We start from the raw sequence: 19,640 nt of genomic DNA on the forward strand, positions 1-19,640 counted from the left end.
ACCAGAGATTTGTAGATTTGCAACTTGGCCTCTCTACTCTTGAACTCAATCCCCCTATTAATGAAGCCTAGCATCCCATAGCCCTTCTTAACTATCCTATCAACCCGTGCAGCGACCTTAAGGGATATATGGATTTGAAACCCAAGGTCCCTCTGTTCATCCACACTCTTAAGTAACCAACGATTAAACTTGTACTCAGCATTCTGGTTTGTCCTTCCAAAATGCATCACCTCACACTCATCCGGATTGAACCCCATCTGCCACTTTTCTGCCCAAATCTACACCCTGTCTATATCCTCTTGTAACCTTCGACAACCTACAGCTCCATCCACATCTCCTCCAATCTTCATGTCATCCACATATTTACTCACCCATTCTTCCACCTCTACATCCAGGACTTTTATAAAAATCACAAATATCAGGGGTCCCAGGACAGATCCCTGCGGCACTCCACTAGTCACCGACCTCCAGGCAGAATACTTTCCTTCCACTACGACTCTCTGCTTTCATACTGTAAGCCAATTATTTATCCAAACAGCCAAGGTTCCATTTATCCCGTGCCTCATGATTTTCTGGATGAGTCTCTCGTGAGGGACCTTGACGAATGCCTTGCTAAAATCCATGTAGACCACATCTACTACCGTACCTTCATCAATTGCTTTTTGTTACCTCTTCAAAAAACTCAATTAGCCTCGTGAGGCACGACCTTCCCTTCACAAAGCCATGTTGACCCAGACGGTAAATTCCAGGCACCCACAACTCTGTTAAAAAACTACCCACAATTGCTGTAAGTTTACCCCATCTCACCTTAACCAAATTCCCTCTGGTATTAGACACCTGTCATATGCAAAAAAAAAAATAAGGCTGTCGACCCAAACTCTTATCACTCAAACTTGTACACCTCAGTCAGATCTCTATTCTAATTCCAGAATAAACAAACCAGGTTTATCAAACCTCTACTTGTAGCACATGTCACCGAACCCAGGCATCATCCTGATGAACCTGTTCTGCACCCTCTCCAATCCTTCCAAGAGCTGGACAATCAGAATTGAACACAATACTCCAGATGCTCCCTAAAACCATAAGACCTAGTAGCAGAATTCGGCTCAGTGAATTTGCTCTTCAATTCCTCTCTATCCCATTATCCCAGTAAACGTTGACGCTCTTCCTAATCAGGAACATATCGACCTGCATTTTAAATATATACAATGAAGTGTCTTCCTCAGCCGTCTATGACAATAATTTCACAGATTCACCACCCGCCAGCCAACACATTTCTCCCAGTTTGTGTCCCCGGCAGCCAGGACAATTCCCCACAGTTCTCAAGCATGATAATATTCTGTATGAGCCTCCCATGTGGGACTTTGCCAAACACTCTACCAATATACAAGTAGACAATATCCATGTGAAACTTCATCCATCACCTTTGTCACCTCCTGGAGGAACTCAATCAAGCTGGCAAGACACAAACCCGACCCAAAGCCTTCCTACTGAACCTCAAACCACCTCATACATCCTCTCTGTCATACTCCCATGGGGCAGAACATATAAAAGGCTGACGGTATGTACCACCAGTCTCAATGACAGCTTTATTCTTGATTTATAAGACTACTAAATGGTCACCTACTATGTTATTATTGGCTCTTAATAATAATAAGACAGTTTTATATCTAAAATTATAGCATCGTACATCTCGTAACTAATAGCAACTCAGATAACAACTTAGATAACCACAATATACTCACAGGAGAGCAGACAGAATACCATTCGGGTTTGAACAACAGATAACAGATTATGTAATTCTATTTCAAATGCTGCGGAAAGCAGAAAATTTTCAGTTATATTGTCAATCAGAAAAAAAACATATCTGATTCTGTTCCTCGTGTGTTTAAATTTAGTTCCAAATATATATAAAATTCATACAATGCTTGTGAAATTTCTACAACTGATGAAGCATTCGCGTAAAATAATCATCCTATTAATAACCACAGAGGAACAACGACCATTATCAAAATAAATGGAGGGATTTTCCAAAGCAACTCACTAAGCCCACTATGGTTTTGTCTAGCTTTAAGCCCACTCATAGTTTAATGAAACAGATAAAAATCAGATATCTAATCAGAAAAAAATACGAATTATACCTTGACACAGCTATTCATTGAGGATTTGAAATTATTTGCTCTTGCATCAGTAAAGCTGAAACAAACAATTCAAATACTGGAACTAATTTCCAAATATATAAGCATGAACTTTAGACTAGGAAAGTACAGAACATGATTAAACATAAAGAAAGGTGCAATAGAGCCGGTAGAATATCAAACAGAGCATCAGGATGCAATGCAACAGAATATGAAACGGATATTTAGGATATCAATAAGCAAAGAAAATGGATAATAGTATGATAAAGGAAAACCTTCCAACAAAATGTACTTCAAGGCTGAAGAAAATCTGAGTTTACTGCTTGGCTGAACAAACTTTGAATTTACATCAAGGATCAAGAAAATCTGCCAAACAGAGCTGAACAGTAAAAATATAACAAAAGCAGTTAACACTGACTGTGCCCATATTGATGTATAATTTTGGTAAAATATCCTGCTCAGAAACAGATCTGGAAAATATGCAAAACAATAAGAACTTAATGGCAATTTCTGGAAAACCCCATGTGCACTGGAGCGCACTTGGATTGATATGAACGAGGACAGTATGAGGATGATGAATAACAGATCTAAAAAAATGATAATTTCTGCAGATAATGGACATCCAAATCAACATGAGAGGAAGGAAAGAAAGGCAGAGGAATCAGTATCACTGCATTATAGAGGCATTGGAGAAGAGCTCAAAAACGTTATTTCGAGCGGTCACTAACAGAAATGACGGCAAAGCAGCAATGGCTGCATTTTCTGGGAGATATTTAGAGGGCGTAGGATAGATCCTTCCCAAAGAAGAAGATGTAGTCTAACGACATGATGATGTAACAGTGCCTGATCATAAAAGCAAAGGAGGGAGCAGTCAATAATGCAAAAAAATAATAATAGTGGAACGTCAAATGATCCGGAAAAAAAATAAAATCAACAGAAGGGAACTAAAAAGCCATAAGGAGGGGAAAGGTGAGAGATGTAATTTATCAATAATATCAAAAAGGATACCATTTTTCAGATTTCTGAAGAGTAAACTAGATTCCATAGTCCGTATCAGTCTGACGGAAAATGAAGATGGAGTGATAGTTCTGGTAGATAAGGAAATAGCGGAGGAACTGCATACCCATGTTTTCATCACTCTTCACTATCAGAGACCCTATCAATATGCCATAAATTCGAGAGTGTCGTTGGACAGAAGTGAACTGAACTTGCATGACTAAGGATAATCAGCATGGGATGCTCAAAAGCTCTGAGGGTAGATAGGTAAACTGGACCATATGGACAACAACGCAGGGTACTAAAGGAGGTAGCCTCGGAAATTGTGAAGGAGTGATCTTTCAGTTATCAAGAAATGCTGGCTTACTTGGGACAAGCTGCGGCAGCCAGATCTCTGGCACTGAGTCTGGTTCTGCAGTGCAGAACGGAGGGACGAGGAAGAGGAGAGCGGTCGTGATAGGGGACTCCATAGTCAGGGGTACAGACAGGAGATACTGTGATTGTGACAGAGACTCCCGGATGGTTTGTTGCCTCCCGGGTGCCATGGTCAGGGATGTCTCTGATCGCCTGCACAGCATTCTCAGGTGGGAGGGTGATCAGCCAGATGTCGTGGTACACATTGGTACCAACGACATAGGTAGAAAGAGTTAGGATGTCCTGAAGAGTGAGTACAGGGAGCTTGGTAGGAAGTTGAAAAACAGGACATAGAGGGTCGTAATCTCCGGATTTCTGCCTGTGCCACGTGCCAGTGAGGGTAAGAATGCGATGCTCTGGCAGATGAACACATGACTGAGAAACTGGTGTAGGGGGCAGGGTTTCAGATTTCTAGATCATCGGGACCTCTTCAGGGGCAGGTGGGACCTGTACAAGAGAGACGGTTTACACCTGAACTACAAGGGCACCAATATACTTGCAGGGAGGTTTGCTAGTTTTATTGGGGAGGGTTTAAACTAGATGGGAACCAGAGTGCCAGAGTAGATAGTGGAACAGGGGTAAAAATAAATGATGTTGGTAGTTCATGCAAAGTCACAAATAGCAAGGTTTTGTGTGGTGGTAACAATCTTCTGAGGTGTGTATATTTCAAAGCGTGGAGTATTGTGGGAAAGGCAGACGAGCTGAGGGCCTGGATTGACACATGGAATTATGACTTCATAGCCATTACTGAAACTTGGCTACAGGAGGGGCAGGACTGGCAGCTCAGTGTTCCAAAGTTCTAATGTTTCAGACGTGATAGAGACAGAGGGATGAAGGGTGGGTGGTGGCTTTGCTAGTCAGGGAAAATATTACAGCAGTGCTTCGGCAGGACAGATTAGATGGCTTGTCTGCTGAGGCCATATGGGTGGAGCTGAGAAACAGGAAGGTATGACCACATTAATAGGGTTGTATTATAGACTACCCAATAGTCAGCGAGAATTGGAGGAGCAAATCTGCAAAGAGATAACAGACAACTGCAGGGGACTGAAATTTGTGATTGTAGAGGATTTTAATTTTCCACACATTGATTGGGACTCCTATACTGTTAAACGTCTAGATGGGTTAGAGTTTGTAAAATGTGTTCAGGAAAGTTTTCTAAATCAATATATAGATGTTGTAACTAGGGAGATGCAATATTAGATCTCCTATTAGGAAATGAGTTAGGGCAGATGACGGAAGTCTGTGTAGGGAAGCACTTTCGTTCCAGTGATCATAACGTCATTAGTTTCAACTTGATCATGGATAAAGATAGATCTGGTCCTCGGGTTGACGTTCTAAACCTGAAAAAGGCCAAAATGGAAGATATGAGAAGGGATCTAAAATTCGTAGATTGGGACAGGTTGTTCTCTGGCAAGGACGTGATTGGTAATTGGGAGACCTTCAAAGGAGAAATTTTGAGAGTGCAGAGTTTGCATGTTCCTGTCAGGGTTAAAGGCAAAATGAATAAGAATAAGGAGCCTTGGCTATCGAGGGATATTGGAACTCTGATAAAGAAGAAGAGAGAGATGTATAACATGTATAGGCAACAGGGAGGAAATAAGATGCTTGAGGAGTATAAAAAGAGTAAGAAAATACTTAAGAAAGAAATCAGGAGGGCTAAAAGAAGACTTGAGGTTGCCTTGGCAGTCAGGGTGAAGGACATTCCTAAGAGCTTCTACAGGTATTTTAAGAGCAAAAGGATAGTAAGGGATAAAATTGGTCCTCTTGAAGATCAGAGTTGTCAGCTATGTATGGAACCGGAAGAAATGGGAGAGATTTTAAATGGGTATTTTGCATCTGTATTTTCTAAGGAAACAGGAATGGAGTCTAAGGAAACAAGGCAAACATGTAGGGTGCTCATGGAACTTATACAGATTAAAGAGGAGGAGGTGCTTGCTGTCTTGAGGCAAATCAGAGTAGTTAAATCCCTAGGATCTGACTGGGTATTCCCTTGGACCATGAAGGAGAATAACTGTTGAAATTTCAGTGGCCCTGGCAGAAATATTTAAAATGTCGAAATCCATGGGTCAGGTGCCAAAGGATTGGAGGATAGCTCATGTAGTTCCGTTGTTTAAAAAAGGCTCAAAAAGTAAGCCGTGAAATTATAGGCCGGTAAGTTTGACATCGGTAGTAGGTAAATTATAGGAAGGAATACTAAGAGATAGGATCTCCAGGTATTTGGATAGACAGGGACTTATTAGAAAAAGTCAGTATGGCTTTGTGCGTGGTAGGTCATGTTTAACCAATCTATTAGAGTTTATCGAGGAAGTTCAGTAAGGCTTTCGGCAAGGTCCCGCATGGGAGGTTAGTTAGGAAGATTCAGTCGCTAGATATACATGGAGAGGTAGTAAATTGGATTAGCCATTGGCTCAATGGAAGAAGCCAGAGAGTGGTAGTGGAGGATTGCTACTCTCAGTGGAGGCCTGTGACTAGTGATGTGCCACGGGGATCAGTGCTGGGTCCATTGCTATTTGTCATCTATCTCAATGATCTGGATGAGAATTAGGCAAATTGGATCAGCAAATTTGCTGATGATACAGAGACTGGAGGTGTAGTGGACAGTGAGGAAGGTTTTCAAAGCTTGCAGAGGGATTTGGACCAGTTGGAGGAATGGACTGAAAAACCACAGATGGAGTTTAATGTGGACACGTGTGAGGTATTGCACTTCAGTAGGTCAAAGCAAGTTAGAACATACAAGGTAAATGGTAGGACACTGAGGAGGGCAGTAGAACAGAGGGATCTGGGAGTATAGATACATAATTCCCTAAAAGTGGCGTCACAAGTAGATAGGGTCGGAAAGAGAGCTTTTGGTAAATTGGCCTTTATAAATCAAAGTACTGAGTATAAGTGTTGGAGTGTAATGGTGAGGTTGTATAAGACATTGGTGAGACCGAATTTGGAGTATTGTATGCAGTTTTGGTCACCTAATTACAGGAAGGATATTAATAAGTTTGAAAGAGTGCAGAGAAGTTTTACAAAGATGTTGCCGGGACTTGAGAAACTGAGTTACAGGGTAAGTTTGAATAGGTTAGGACTTTATCCCTTTGCATATAGGAGAATGAGAGGTGATTTACTAGGATGTTACCTGGGTTTCAGCACTTAAGTTACAGAGAAAGGTTGAACAAGTTAGGTCTCTATTCATTGGAGCGTAGAAGGTTGAGGGGGGATTTGATCGAGGTATTTAAAATGTTGAGAGGGATAGATAGAGTTGACGTGAATAGGCTGTTTCCATTGAGAGTAGGGGAGATTCAAACGAGAGGACATGATTTGAGAGTTAGGGGGCAAAAGTTTAAGGGAAACACGAGGGGGTATTTCTTTACTCAGAGAGTGATAGTTGTGTGGAATGAGCTTCCTGTAGAAGTAGTAGAGGCCAGTTCAGTTGTGTCATTTAAGGTAAAATTGGATAGGTATATGGATAGGAAAGGAGTGGAGGGTTATGGGCTGAGTGCGGGTAGGTGGGACTAGGTGAGATTAAGAGTTCAGCACGGACTAGGAGGGCCGGAATGGCCTGTTTCCGTGCTGTGATTGTTATATGGTTACATATGGTTATATGATTTGATAGAGGTGTATAAAATTATGATGAGTATAGATAGAGGGAATACAAGCAGACTTTTTCAACTGAGGCTAGGTGAGAAAAGAAATCAGAGGACATGGGTTAAGGGTGAAGGGGGAAACATTAAATGGAACATTGGGGGTGTTCTGCACACGGAGAGTGGTGGGAGTGTGGAATGAGCTGCCAGATGAAGTGGTGAATGTGGGATCACTTTGACATTTAAGAAAAACTTGGACAGGTATATGGATGAGAGCTGTATGGAGGGATTTGGGCCAGGTGCAGGTCAATGGGACTAGGCAGAAAAATAGCTCGGCACAGCCAAGAAGGGCCAAAAGGCCTGTTTCTGTGCTGTAATGTTCTATGGTTCTATCTGAGGTGAAAGAGGTGCTGTTGTGCCTTTTTTCACCACACAATTGATGTGTACAGACCACGTGAGGTCCTCAGTGATGTGAATGCCGAGGAACTTAAAGCTGTTCACTCTCTTAACCCCAGATCCATTGATGTCAATAGGGGTTAGCCTGTCTCCATTCCTCTTGTCTTTGCAACATTGCATCCAGCTCCTTTGTTTTTGCGACATTGAGGGAGAAGTTGTTTTCTTGTCACCACTGTGTCTGGGTGGTGACTTCTTCTGTGTCGGCTGCCTCGTTATTATTTGAGATTTGGCCAATAAATATAGTATCCTCAGCAAATTTAATTAGCAGCTTGGAGCTGTGTGTAGCGACACATTCATGCCCATAAAGAGAGTAAAGGAGGGAGCTTAGGACACAGCCCTGAGGGGCTCCTGTGTTGAGGGTCAGAGGGGCAGAGGTGAGGGAGCCCACTCTTACCACTTGCTGGAGATCTGACAGGAAATTCAGGACCCAGCTGCACAAGGCAGGGTGAAGGCCGAGGTCTCTGAGCTTCCTGTCAAGCCTGGAGGGAATGATGGCATTGAATGCTGAACTGTAGTCTAATAACATCATTCTCACATAAGCATCCCTCTTCTCCAGATGTGTAAGGAGGTGTGCAGAGCAGTGGCTATTGTGTCATCTGTTGATCGGTTGTGTCGGTAGGTGAATTGTAGGGGGTCCAGTGTGGGTGGTAACAAGCTGCAGATGCAGTTCTTGACCAGTCTCTCAAAGCATTTGCTTATTATTGAGGTGAGTGTGACAGGACGCCAGACGTTCAGGCATGTTGCCTTAGTTGTTTCAGGTACAGGAACAATGGTGGATGATTTGAAGCAGGAGGGAACTCTACATTGGGAGAGGGTGAGATTAAAAATATCCGTAAGTACACCTGCCAGTTGTGCCGCGCGCATCCAGAGTACCCGCCCTGGGACGCCGTCCGGTCCCGCAGGCTTGCGAATGCCCACTTGTTGGAAACACCTGTGAACTTCAGCCTCAGAGATGTCAATGTGCAGGTCGCTTTGTCGGCTCTCCTCGGGGTCTCAGTGTTGGCGATATCGAACCGAGCGTAAAGAGACTTAGATCCTCTGTGAGACAGGCAGCGATGTTGGCAGCACCACTGCACTTAGCTCTGAAGTCTGCATTGGGGTGCAGAGATTGCCATAAGCTGTGTGTGTTGTTGGTGGAGAGCTGTGCCTGAATACGATCTCTGTATTGTCGTTTCGCTGCCTGGATGACTTTGCACAGATCGGAGCTAAATTTCTTGAGCTCCTGCTGATCACCGGCAATGTAAGCAGTCGGTCACACGGCAAGTGCTGTTCACACAGAACTGTTGATAAAAATTTTGTTGTTTGGGAAGTCCTGGCCGATTGCTGAAGGAACTCATCTCCCCTCTGTGACAATAACACACAAATGGGGGATGTTATTATTACACAGCTGTGATAATAACAGCCGGGAACTCCCTTGGCAGCCGGAAAGGTTTACACAGCAGCACCAGGTACTCCAGATCCGGGGAACAAAAGGGTTTGAGGGCATGGACATTCCGGGGTTCCACCAAGCATTAATGATCATGAAACATACCCTAAACCCTGTTCTCTTCCCAAATAGGTGTGTGTGTGTGTGTGTGTGTGTGTGTGTGTGTGTGTGTGTGTGTGTGTGTGTGTGTGTGTGTGTGTGTGTGTGTGTGTGTGTGTGTGTGTGTGTGTGTGTGTGTGTGAGTGTGTGTGTAATATACATACACACTGTACAACATATAGTGCCCTGAGAGAGTTCTCCGTAGAGTACTGCTTTCGGTAACCTGGAGTTATCCATGCGAGACATGTGACCTGTCAGACGGTGGATCTGGCTGAGCAGCAAAGTGGCTTCAGGGCCTGGAAGTTGAACATATATAGCTGTGCATGTCTGTGTGATTATATGAAATATTAAACTAAATAAGTAGTGCAGAAATAGAAATTTAAAAAGAGATTAGTGAGGCAGTATCGATGGGTTCAATGTCCATTCGGAAACTGCATGGTAGAGGAGAAGTTGCTCCTGAATCGTTGAGTGTGCGCCTTACTCCGTTCCTCGTGAACCAGACGGTGACGCAGCCAGTTCCAATGCTCTGCAAGTTACATCTGTAGAAATATTCAAGTGATGTTGGAAACTCCTGATGAAATATAGCCAGTGTTGTGCCTTCTTTGTAGCTGCATCGATATATTGGGTCCAGGTTAAATACTCGGAGATATTGACAGCCAGGAATTTGGAATTGCTCACTCTTTCCACATCTGATCCCTCTGTGAGGACTGGTGTGTCGTGTTCCCTCATCTCGCCTTTTCTGAAATCCACAATTAGCTCTATTGACATAGATGTCGACATGGAAGCGTCGAGCCCCTGGCTCAGAGTTGGAGACTTCTTCCCAGAAACAGAAGGGATCATTGTAACAATACAGGACAAGGTTGTTGACACATGTAGTTATCAATAATACAGAATAAACGGCTAATAGGTCCAGGACGATATATGCTGAAAATTATAAGAGAAACTACAAACAATCCGACTTTACAAGATCCTGCAGTAGTTCAACTGAATCTCATTACTTGCACAACCACAATAAAATGGCAGACAACATTCACAAAAACATTGCTTAAACTACAACTGATGGAAAGCACCATAATTTACTAAACGTACAAGACTCTTCCACTTTTAGAGTTAGAGTCCTTCATATCATACTGCGTCCGATCATTATTTCAGATAGGATAATACATGATTTGCGTTCGGATGTAATTTTATAGGATAAACAAGCAAAAGCAACTTTTTAAATATATATAGCCATTCCAAACACACATAACTTACAGAAATGAATTAGTAAAAAAAAACCAGAAATATGTTGAATTGAAAGGGCAAAATGAAAGACTATGGAACACGAACAGGGTATTATTTATCCCAATCGTAATATCGATAGCTGGTATCATCCTAAAGGCTTTACAGAATAGTATTAATAAATTAGGCCCACACGGCGATACTTTTGTAAATCTTCGAAAACCCATAACACTATACACCACGAGAAAAGTCTGAAATCTCCTATCAATTGAGACATGAGTGTGCTTGGCTATCTATGCCTGTACCTCAAGTTTTACCAGTTTAGGCTACGATAATAATAATAATAATAATAATAATAATAATAATAATAATAATAATAATAATAATAATAATAATAATAATAAATAATAATAATAATAATAATGACTTATTTATAAAGCACCTTTCATCCAGACGATGCCATTCAAACCGCATCACAACGAGATAAAGTGCAAACTAGAAAATAAAAGACAAAATGTGTCAGTCCTAATATACACCTCAGACTTCTGCACAGTACTGTAGTTTAAGGTGTTGAATTCTACAGTTTAGGAACATAGTCCCAAAAAAACTCAACGCTGACCTCCCAATGATCCTTTGGCCTTCTACCTTATCGTCTGCCTGCACTGCATTTTCTCGGCAACTGAAACACTGTTTCCCTGAACTATTCTGTTCCATTTTTCCTTGTACAACCTCATTGCACCGATGTGATGTAATGATCTATTTGGATCGCATGCAGAAAAGTTTTCCATTTTACAGTGGTGCATGTCACAATAATAAACCAATTTACCGATTCATTGTCAATAATACAGCGCCCCTTGGTTGCTTAAGATTGTTATAACCGGGGGGGGGGGGGGGGGGTTACAGTGCGGATGAGCTGCCACGACCTATTAAATGCTCCCAGTGGCGAGTAGCCTCTGTCCAGCTCTTGGCCTTCACGTGCGGTTTAGCCACTAATCCCGGTGGAAGCGTTTCTTCCGACAGGAGAAGGGGCAGAGGTGGGTTACTGGTGCCTTACAACCTGTTGCTTTGGGCAGATGGGGCTCATCAGCCGTGATTGGCAGCTCATCCAGGAACAAGAAAACTCTGATCTCAAAACTCCACTGCCTTGTAACTGTAACCCCTCATGGGGAAGAGTTTGGGAGTAAACCCAGTGGGAAAAGCCTGGAGCTGGAGTCCCTGAGTCAGTGTTAAATGGTGTTCAACGCAGACTGGCATCTCCTGCGACACCTCTGGTGCCAAGCTGTGTCAGTCTCTGCCGTTCCTTTGTGTACATCAGATGCATGGAGAGAGGGAGCTTGCTACATCGGCAGAAGCTTCCTCTCCATATCGGAGTGTCCCGGCTGGCAGGGGCAGGACATCCATGGTCGACTCTGACAGACGGAGGCCTCATTAGACAGCGCCCCACACCCCCACAGCAAGACTGATGAGTAGCAGTTGCCAAGACTTCACCACCCTCTCCCACAGACACGATGTACATCACTGAGACAGACGCTTGTGGCTTCTTCCATTCACACAGATTCCACCTTTCCACCAATCCTCCATCACTGCGATTGAAAACTACCCATTTTCATTCCTGTCATTCCGATGGGTTATCGATCCGCAACTTCACTGTGAATTTCCCCCAGACACTGCCCGACTTGAGTATTTCCCACGTATTCTGCTCCTGTTTTGATGCAAGAGCAGTGGACACCTGTGACTCCCCAGTGTGCAGATTGGCCAAAATGCACAGTGTCCTGCTCTCCATAGTTCCACACCAGATCAACATTAACATCCTCTGTTAATGAGGCAAACAAGGCTTTAAATATAGTGAAATGTTGTTGTAACGGGAGTGCAGTCAGGACTGCAATAGGATATTCAAGATTCAAAAACTTGATTGCATTCCAACCGTACATCAGATCTGCAGGGTAGAATGAGACAGCGTTTCCCAGGAGCAGTGCAATCATAACATAACAAACGCAACACTAAATAATAAACACAACAATAAATAATAAAACACAACAGCCACATGTCGCTTTAAATCAAGTTGTAAGTGCCCGGTGCAAGTTAAAAGTGTCCAAAGCAGAGTCAGGTAGAGCAGCTATTTAGCAGTCTGACTGCCTGTGGGAGGAAGCTGTTTAGTAGCCTTGTGGTTTTAGTTTTGATGCTCCTGTAACGTTTGCCTGATGGCAGAAGAACAAACAGTTCATGGAGAGGGTGTGAGGGGTTTTTAATGATGTACCGTGTCTTCTGGAGGCATCGATGTTGAAAGAGGTCTTGGACGGAAGGTAGGGAGACCCCAATAAACTTCTCTGCTCCCCTAACCACCCCCTGCAAGGCTTTGTTGTCGGCAGCACTGCAGCTGGAGTACCAGGTTGTGATGCAAAAGGTCAGCACACTCTCAACCACGCCTCTGTAGAATGTAGTTAAGATGTTAGTGGGGAGTGATGCTTGTTTAAGCTTCCTCAGAAAGTGCAATCAGATGAATGTTCACCTTCACAAATAACTAGAACCAGAAAATGAGGATTGGACATTTTCAGGGACATCCATTGCTGTCAGTTCAGTGTCTGTGAACAGAATTTTACTTTCTGTCCTAATATCCATGGAAGCATTGAATTTATTCATGTAATCTCAAACACTGAATGCTGAAACACCGTTATAAAGTTCTTTGTCAGATGAGCCATTTAACGTTTTGAATATGTTCTCTGTTCCCATGGAAGATGTTCAACAGAAACACAAGGAGACTCTGCGGGCACAAACTGAAAAACTGAGAGTGAACACGATCCTGATGACGGAGAAGGTGAAGTTTTTCCAGCTGCTTGAACGATACGCTGAGCTCACGGTCATTTCTACTGTTCGAGATCGGACACTGGTGGAACATGAGCTGCTGGCAAGAGGCAGAGACCATGAGGATTATAGAGAGAAACAACTCCGCAGACAGCTGGAAAAAATCCGTACTGATCAGTTATTCCAGAGCAGCTTTTCCCGGAGTAAATCCAAATCTGGGAGTTCAGCAGCAGTGGCCGGAGTCCCGGGAATCGGGAAAACAACGATGGTACAAAAGATTGTTTATGACTGGGCCATGGGGAAAATATACCAACAATTCCAGTTTGTCTTCAGTTTCAAATTCCGAGATTTAAACAGTATTAACTGTCGAATAAACCTGAAGGAACTGATTCTGGATCAGTATCCTTACTTTGGGAATATCCTGAGAGAAGTCTGGAAGAACGCAGAGGGATTACTGTTTATATTCGATGGTTTGGATGAATTCAATGACAAAATTGATTTTGCTGACAGTCGGAGAGACACAGAAGCTCACTCCACATGCACTGATCCTGAATTCAAGTGCAAGGTGTCTGACATTGTGTACAGTTTAATCCAGCAGAAGCTACTCCCAGGGTGTTCAGTGCTGGTGACCACCCGCCCCACTGCGTTACATTTATTGGAAAAAGCAGAGATCAGTGTCCGGGCTGAAATCCTGGGATTCTTTGGTGAGAAACGGAAGGAATACTTCTTCAAACATTTTGAAGATCAGATGGTGGCGGAAGCTGTTTTCAAACACGTGAAGGAGAACGAGATCCTGTACACCATGAGCTACAACCCCTCCTACTGCTGGATCCTCGCTCTGGCACTGGGCCCCTTCTTCACAAAAGGAGTCAGTGACCCGCTGCGAGTTCCCAAGACCATCACCCAACTATATTGCTACTATATTTATAACAACCTGAAAAACCACGGCCGTGAGATTGAGAGACCCCGTGATGTGTTACTCAGGGTTGGGCAGATGGCCTTCAAAGGAGTGTCCCAGAGGAAGATAATATTTACAGATGGAGATTTGATCAACTACAACCTGCAGCCTTCCCAGTTCCTGTCCGGGTTCCTGATGGAGCTTTTGGAGAGAGAGGATTCTGCCTGGAGCGTGGTGTACACATTCCCACACCTCACCATCCAAGAGTTTGTAGCTGCCGTCGCACAATTCCTGAATCCACAACCCGGGGATATCCTGAAATTCCTCACTGATGCCCACAACACAACAGATGGGCGATTTGAGGTATTTCTCCGTTTTGTTGCTGGTCTCTCCTCCCCAGTGACAGCTCGGGGCCTGGTGGAGTTTCTGGGTCCATTTCATCATGAAACAACCTGCCGGGTGATTGACTGGGTGAAGGAGGAGGTTAAACGCAAGAGTGGAAACACAGAGAGTGAAGCTGATAAAAGGAGCCTCCTGAACACATTGCACTACCTGTTTGAGTCTCGGAATAGTGGACTGGCTCAGGCCGCACTGGGATCTGTGGAAACACTTTCATTCCATGGAATGACGTTGAACCCGATTGACTGCGCGGTCCTGTCTCATGTCATCGGACTCTGTGATACAATAAAACACCTCGACCTGGAGGACTGCCACATTCAGAGTGAAGGAATCCAGCGACTGGGACCCAGGCTGCACAAGTGCCAGGAGTTGAGGTAACTTGATTTATCTCTCACTCTGAACTGTGAAACTGTTCTATTGTGTCATTTCAATGTAAAGGGATTTGGGTTAAACTGTGATAAATCAGATTGTGAAGAATTGTGACAAATGCCCAGGGGATCGGTCAGTAATTCCCCAAGGACGGGAGGGTTCCGTGGTTCCTTGTGAAGGGATGTTGAAAACTTCGTCAGATCAGTGAACAACGACCATTGGTTTAATGGTAGTAAATCACAGGAATGGCCATGTTTCTCGCTGCCTGTGACACGTCCATTGACAATGTTCCTTCTCACTGTTACTGACACCCAGACCGACACTGACTGCAGCAGGTGGGTCAGAGATTCACACCCTCTTCCCGGTGAGGGACAAGAGACCGTCAGCAGACTGTCCCAGTGAGAAGGAAAGAAATACCATTGTGAGATTGTCCTCCCCTGCCCTTGACAGTGTGTGACTTTGCTCACTACCAGATACACAGAGAGCGAGGCCGCATCTCCTCTGGGTCTCTGTTCAGACCCAACACACACGTACAAAAATTTTCTGCATCCTCTCGTCTTGTAGGATTATCGTTTACCCTTGGAATCCTCCTGTGGGACTTTTTATCCCAATCCCCCTTCGATTCTTAGGGATCTCGTCCCCATCCCCATTCCTCCTGTCGGCTCTCTATTACTCTTTCCTCATCCTCCTGTGGGATGTCTTTTCCCCACCCCTCTTCTTGCGGGATCTCTCTTCCCCATTCCCTTCCCTCCAGTGTTATCCCTTCCCATCCCCCCTTCCTCCTGTCAGACCCCTTTTCCCGATCCCCCATCCGCCTATGGGATCTCTCTTCGCAAACCCCCTTCATCCTGTGGGATCTCACTTCCCCATCACCCTCCCTCCTGTTGGATCTCTCCTCCCCATTCCCCTTCCTCCTGTGGGATCTCTCTTCCCAATTCCCTTCCCTCCAGTGATATCTCTTCCCATTCCCCTTTCATCCTGTGGGATCTATCTTCCCCATCCCCCTTCCGCCTGTCGGATCTCTCTACCCCATCCCCCTTCCTCCTGTGGGATCTCTCTTTCCCATACCCCATCCTCCTGTGGGATCTCTCTACCCCATCCCCCTTCCTGCTGTGGGATCTCTCTTCCCCATCCCCCTTCCTCCTTTCGGATCTCTCTACCCCATCCCCCTTCCTCCTGTGGGATCTCACTTCCACATTCCCCTTCCTCCTGTAGGTTCTCTCTTCCGAATTCCCTTCCTCCAGTCGGATCGCTCTACCCCATCCCCCTTCCTCCTGTGGGATCTCTCTACCCCATCCCCCTTCCTCCTGTGGGATCTCTCTTTCCCATCCCCCTTCCTCCTGTGGGATCTCTCTTCCCCATCCCCCTTCCTCCTGTGGGATCTCTCTTTCCCATCCCCCTTCCTCCTGTGGGATCTCTCTTCCCCATCCCCCTTCCTCCTGTGGGATCTCTCTACCCCATCCCCCTTCTTCCTGTGGGAACTGACCTCCCCATATTCCTTCATAGAATTGCAGAATCATATAACACTACAGCACAGAAAACACGTCATTCAGCCCTTCTGCTCTGTGCCAAAACTTTATTCCGCTAGTCCCATTGACCTCCACCCAGTCCATAACCCTCCAGACCTCTCCCATCCATGCATCTATCAGATTTATTCTTAAAACTTAAGAGTGTGTCCGCATTTTCCACATCAGATGGCAGCTCGTTCCACACTCTCACAACTCTCTGAGTGAAGACGTTCCCCCTAAACCTTTCCCCTTTCACCCTGAAGCAAAGTCCTTTTGTAATTTATCTCTCCTAATCTGTGTGGAAAGAGCCCATTCGCATCTACCCTGTCTATACCCTCGTAATTGTGTAAACTTCTATCAAATCTCCCCTCATTCTTCTGCGCTCCAAGGAACAAAGTCCTAACCTGTTCAACCTTTCCTTGTAACTCAACTCCTGAAGAGCCGGCAACATCCTCGCAGATCTTTTCCGCACACTTTCAGTCTTACTGATATCCGTCCTATAGTTCAGTGACCGGAACTGCACACAATACTCCAAATTTGGCCTCACCAATGTCTTATACAACCTCACCATAACATTCCAACTCCTACACTCAACTTTGATTTATGAATGCCAGGATGCCAAAAACCTTCTTTACAACCCTGTCTCCCTGTGACGCCACGTTCAGGGAATTATGTATCTGAACTCCCAGATCCCTTTCTTCCTGCGCACTCCTCAGTGCCCTACCATTTACTGTGTATGTCCTACCTTGATTTGTCCTTACAAAATGGAACACCTCACACTTGCCTGCATTAAATTCCATCTGCCATTTTCTGGCCCATGTTGCCAGTTGGTCCAGATCCCTCTGCAAGCGTTGAAAGCCTTCCTCGCTGTCCACAACGCCTCCAATCTTAGTGTCATCAGCAAACTTGCTGATCCAATTTATCACATTATCATCTAGATCATTGATATAGACAACAAACAACAATGGTCCCAGCACAGATCCCTGAGACACACCACTAGTCACAGGCCTCCAGTCTGAGAAGCAATGATCCACTACCACTCTCTCTCTTCTCACACACAGCCAATTTCGAATCCAATCTACAACCTCTCCATGGATAGCTACTGTCTGAACCTTCTGAACTCACCTCCCATGTGGGACCTTGTCAAAAGCCTTACTAAAGTTCATGTAGACAACATCCATAGCCTTTCCTTCATGTGCATTCTTGGTAACATCCTCAAAAAACACTACAGGATTCATTAAACACGATCTGCCATGAACAAAGCCATGCTGACTGACTTTAATCAGCCCTTGGTTGTCCAAATCCTTGTATATCCGAACACCTTCCAATAATTTACCTAATACCGATGTCAGGCTCACTGGCCAGTAATTACCTGGTGTACTTTTGGAGCCTTTTTCAAACAACAGAACAACATGAGCTTCCCTCCAATCCTCTGGCAGCGCAATTGTGGCGAAATACATTTTAAATATTTCTGCCAGGACCCCTGCAATTTCTACACTAGTCTCTCTCAAGGTCCGAGAAAATATCATGACAGGCCTGGGGGATTTATTTACCTTTATTTACTGTAAGGCAGTAAGCACCTCCTCCTCTTTAATTTCTATATGTTCCATAAAACATAGAATGGTACAGCACATTACAGGCCCTTCGGCCCACAATGTTGTGCCGACCCTCAAACCCTGCCTGCCATATAACCCCCCACCTTAAATTCCTCCATATGCCTGTCTAGTAGTCTCTTAAACTTCACTAGTGTATCTGCCTCCAACACTGACTCAGGCAGTGCATTCCACGCACCAACCACTCTCTGAGTGAAAAACTTTCCTCTAATATCCCCCTTGAACTTCCCTCCCCTTACCTTAAAGCCATGTCCTCTTGTACTGAGCAGTGCTGCCCTGGGGAAGAGGCGCTGGCTGTCCACTCTGTCTATTCCTCTTAATATCTTGTACACCTCTATCATGTCTCCTCTCATCCTCCTTCTTTACAAAGAGTAAAGCCCTAGCTCCCTTCATCTCTGATCATAATCCATACTCTCTAAACCAGGCAGAATCCTGGTAAATCTCCTCTGTACCCTTTCCAATGCTTCCATATCCTTCCTATAGTGAGGTGACCAGAACTGGACGCAGTACTCCAAGTGTGGCTTAACTAGAGTTTATAGAGCTGCATCATTGCATCGCGTCTCTTAAACTCTATCCCTTGACTTATGAAGGCTAACACCCCATAAGCTTTCTTAACTACCCTATCTACATGTGAGGCAACTTTCAGGGATCTGTGGTCATGTATCCCCAGATCGCTCTGCTCCTCCACACTACCAACTATCCTGCCATTTACTTTGTACTTTGCCTTGGAGTTTGTCCTTCCGAAGTGTACCACCTCACACTTCTCCGGGTTGAATTCCATCTGCCACTTCTCAGCCCACTTCTGCATCCTATCAATGTCTCTCTGCAATCTTCGACAATCCTCTACACTGTCTACAACACCACCAACCTTTGTGTCATCTGCAAACTTGCCAACCCACCCTTCTATCCCCACATCCATGTCGTCAATAAAAATCACAAAAATAAGAGGTCCCAGAACAGATCCTTGCGGGTCACCACTAGTCGCAATCCTCCAATCTGAATGTTCTACCTCCACCATGACCATCTGCCTTCTGCAGGCAAGCCTATTCTGAATCCACCTGGCCAAACTTCCCTGGATCCTATGCCTTCTGACTATCTGAATAAGCCTGCCATGTGGAACCTCGTCAAATGCCTTACTAAAATCCATGTAGATCACATCCACTGCACTAGCCTCATCTATAGGCCTGGTCACCTCCTCAAAGAACTCTATCAGGCTTGTTAGGCACGATCTGCCCTTCACAAAGCCATGCTGACTGTCCCTGATCAGACTATGATTCTCTAAATGCCCATAGATCCTATCTCTAAGAATCTTTTCCAACAGCTTTCCCACCACAGATGTAAGGCTCACTGATCTATAATTACCTGGACTATCCCTACTACCTTTTTTGAACAAGGGGACAGCATTCGCCTCCCTCCAATCCTCCCGTACCATTCCCGTGGACAACGAGAACATAAAGATCCTAGCCAGAGGTTCAGCAATCTCTTCCCTTGCCTCGTGGAGCAGCCTGGGGAATATTCCGGCAGGCCCCGGGGACTTATCCGTCCTAACAACTCCAACACCTCCTCTCCCTTAATATCAACATGCTCCAGAACATCAACCTCACTCATATTGTCCTCATCGTCATCAAGTTCCCTCATTGGTGAATACCGAAGAGAAGTATTCATTGAGGATCTCACTCACTTCCACAGCCTCCAGGCACATCTTCCCACTTTTATCTCTAATCGGTTCTAC

The sequence above is a fragment of the Hemitrygon akajei genome, unplaced genomic scaffold (assembly GCF_048418815.1).
Source record: "Hemitrygon akajei unplaced genomic scaffold, sHemAka1.3 Scf000052, whole genome shotgun sequence".
Lineage (NCBI taxonomy): Eukaryota > Metazoa > Chordata > Chondrichthyes > Myliobatiformes > Dasyatidae > Hemitrygon > Hemitrygon akajei.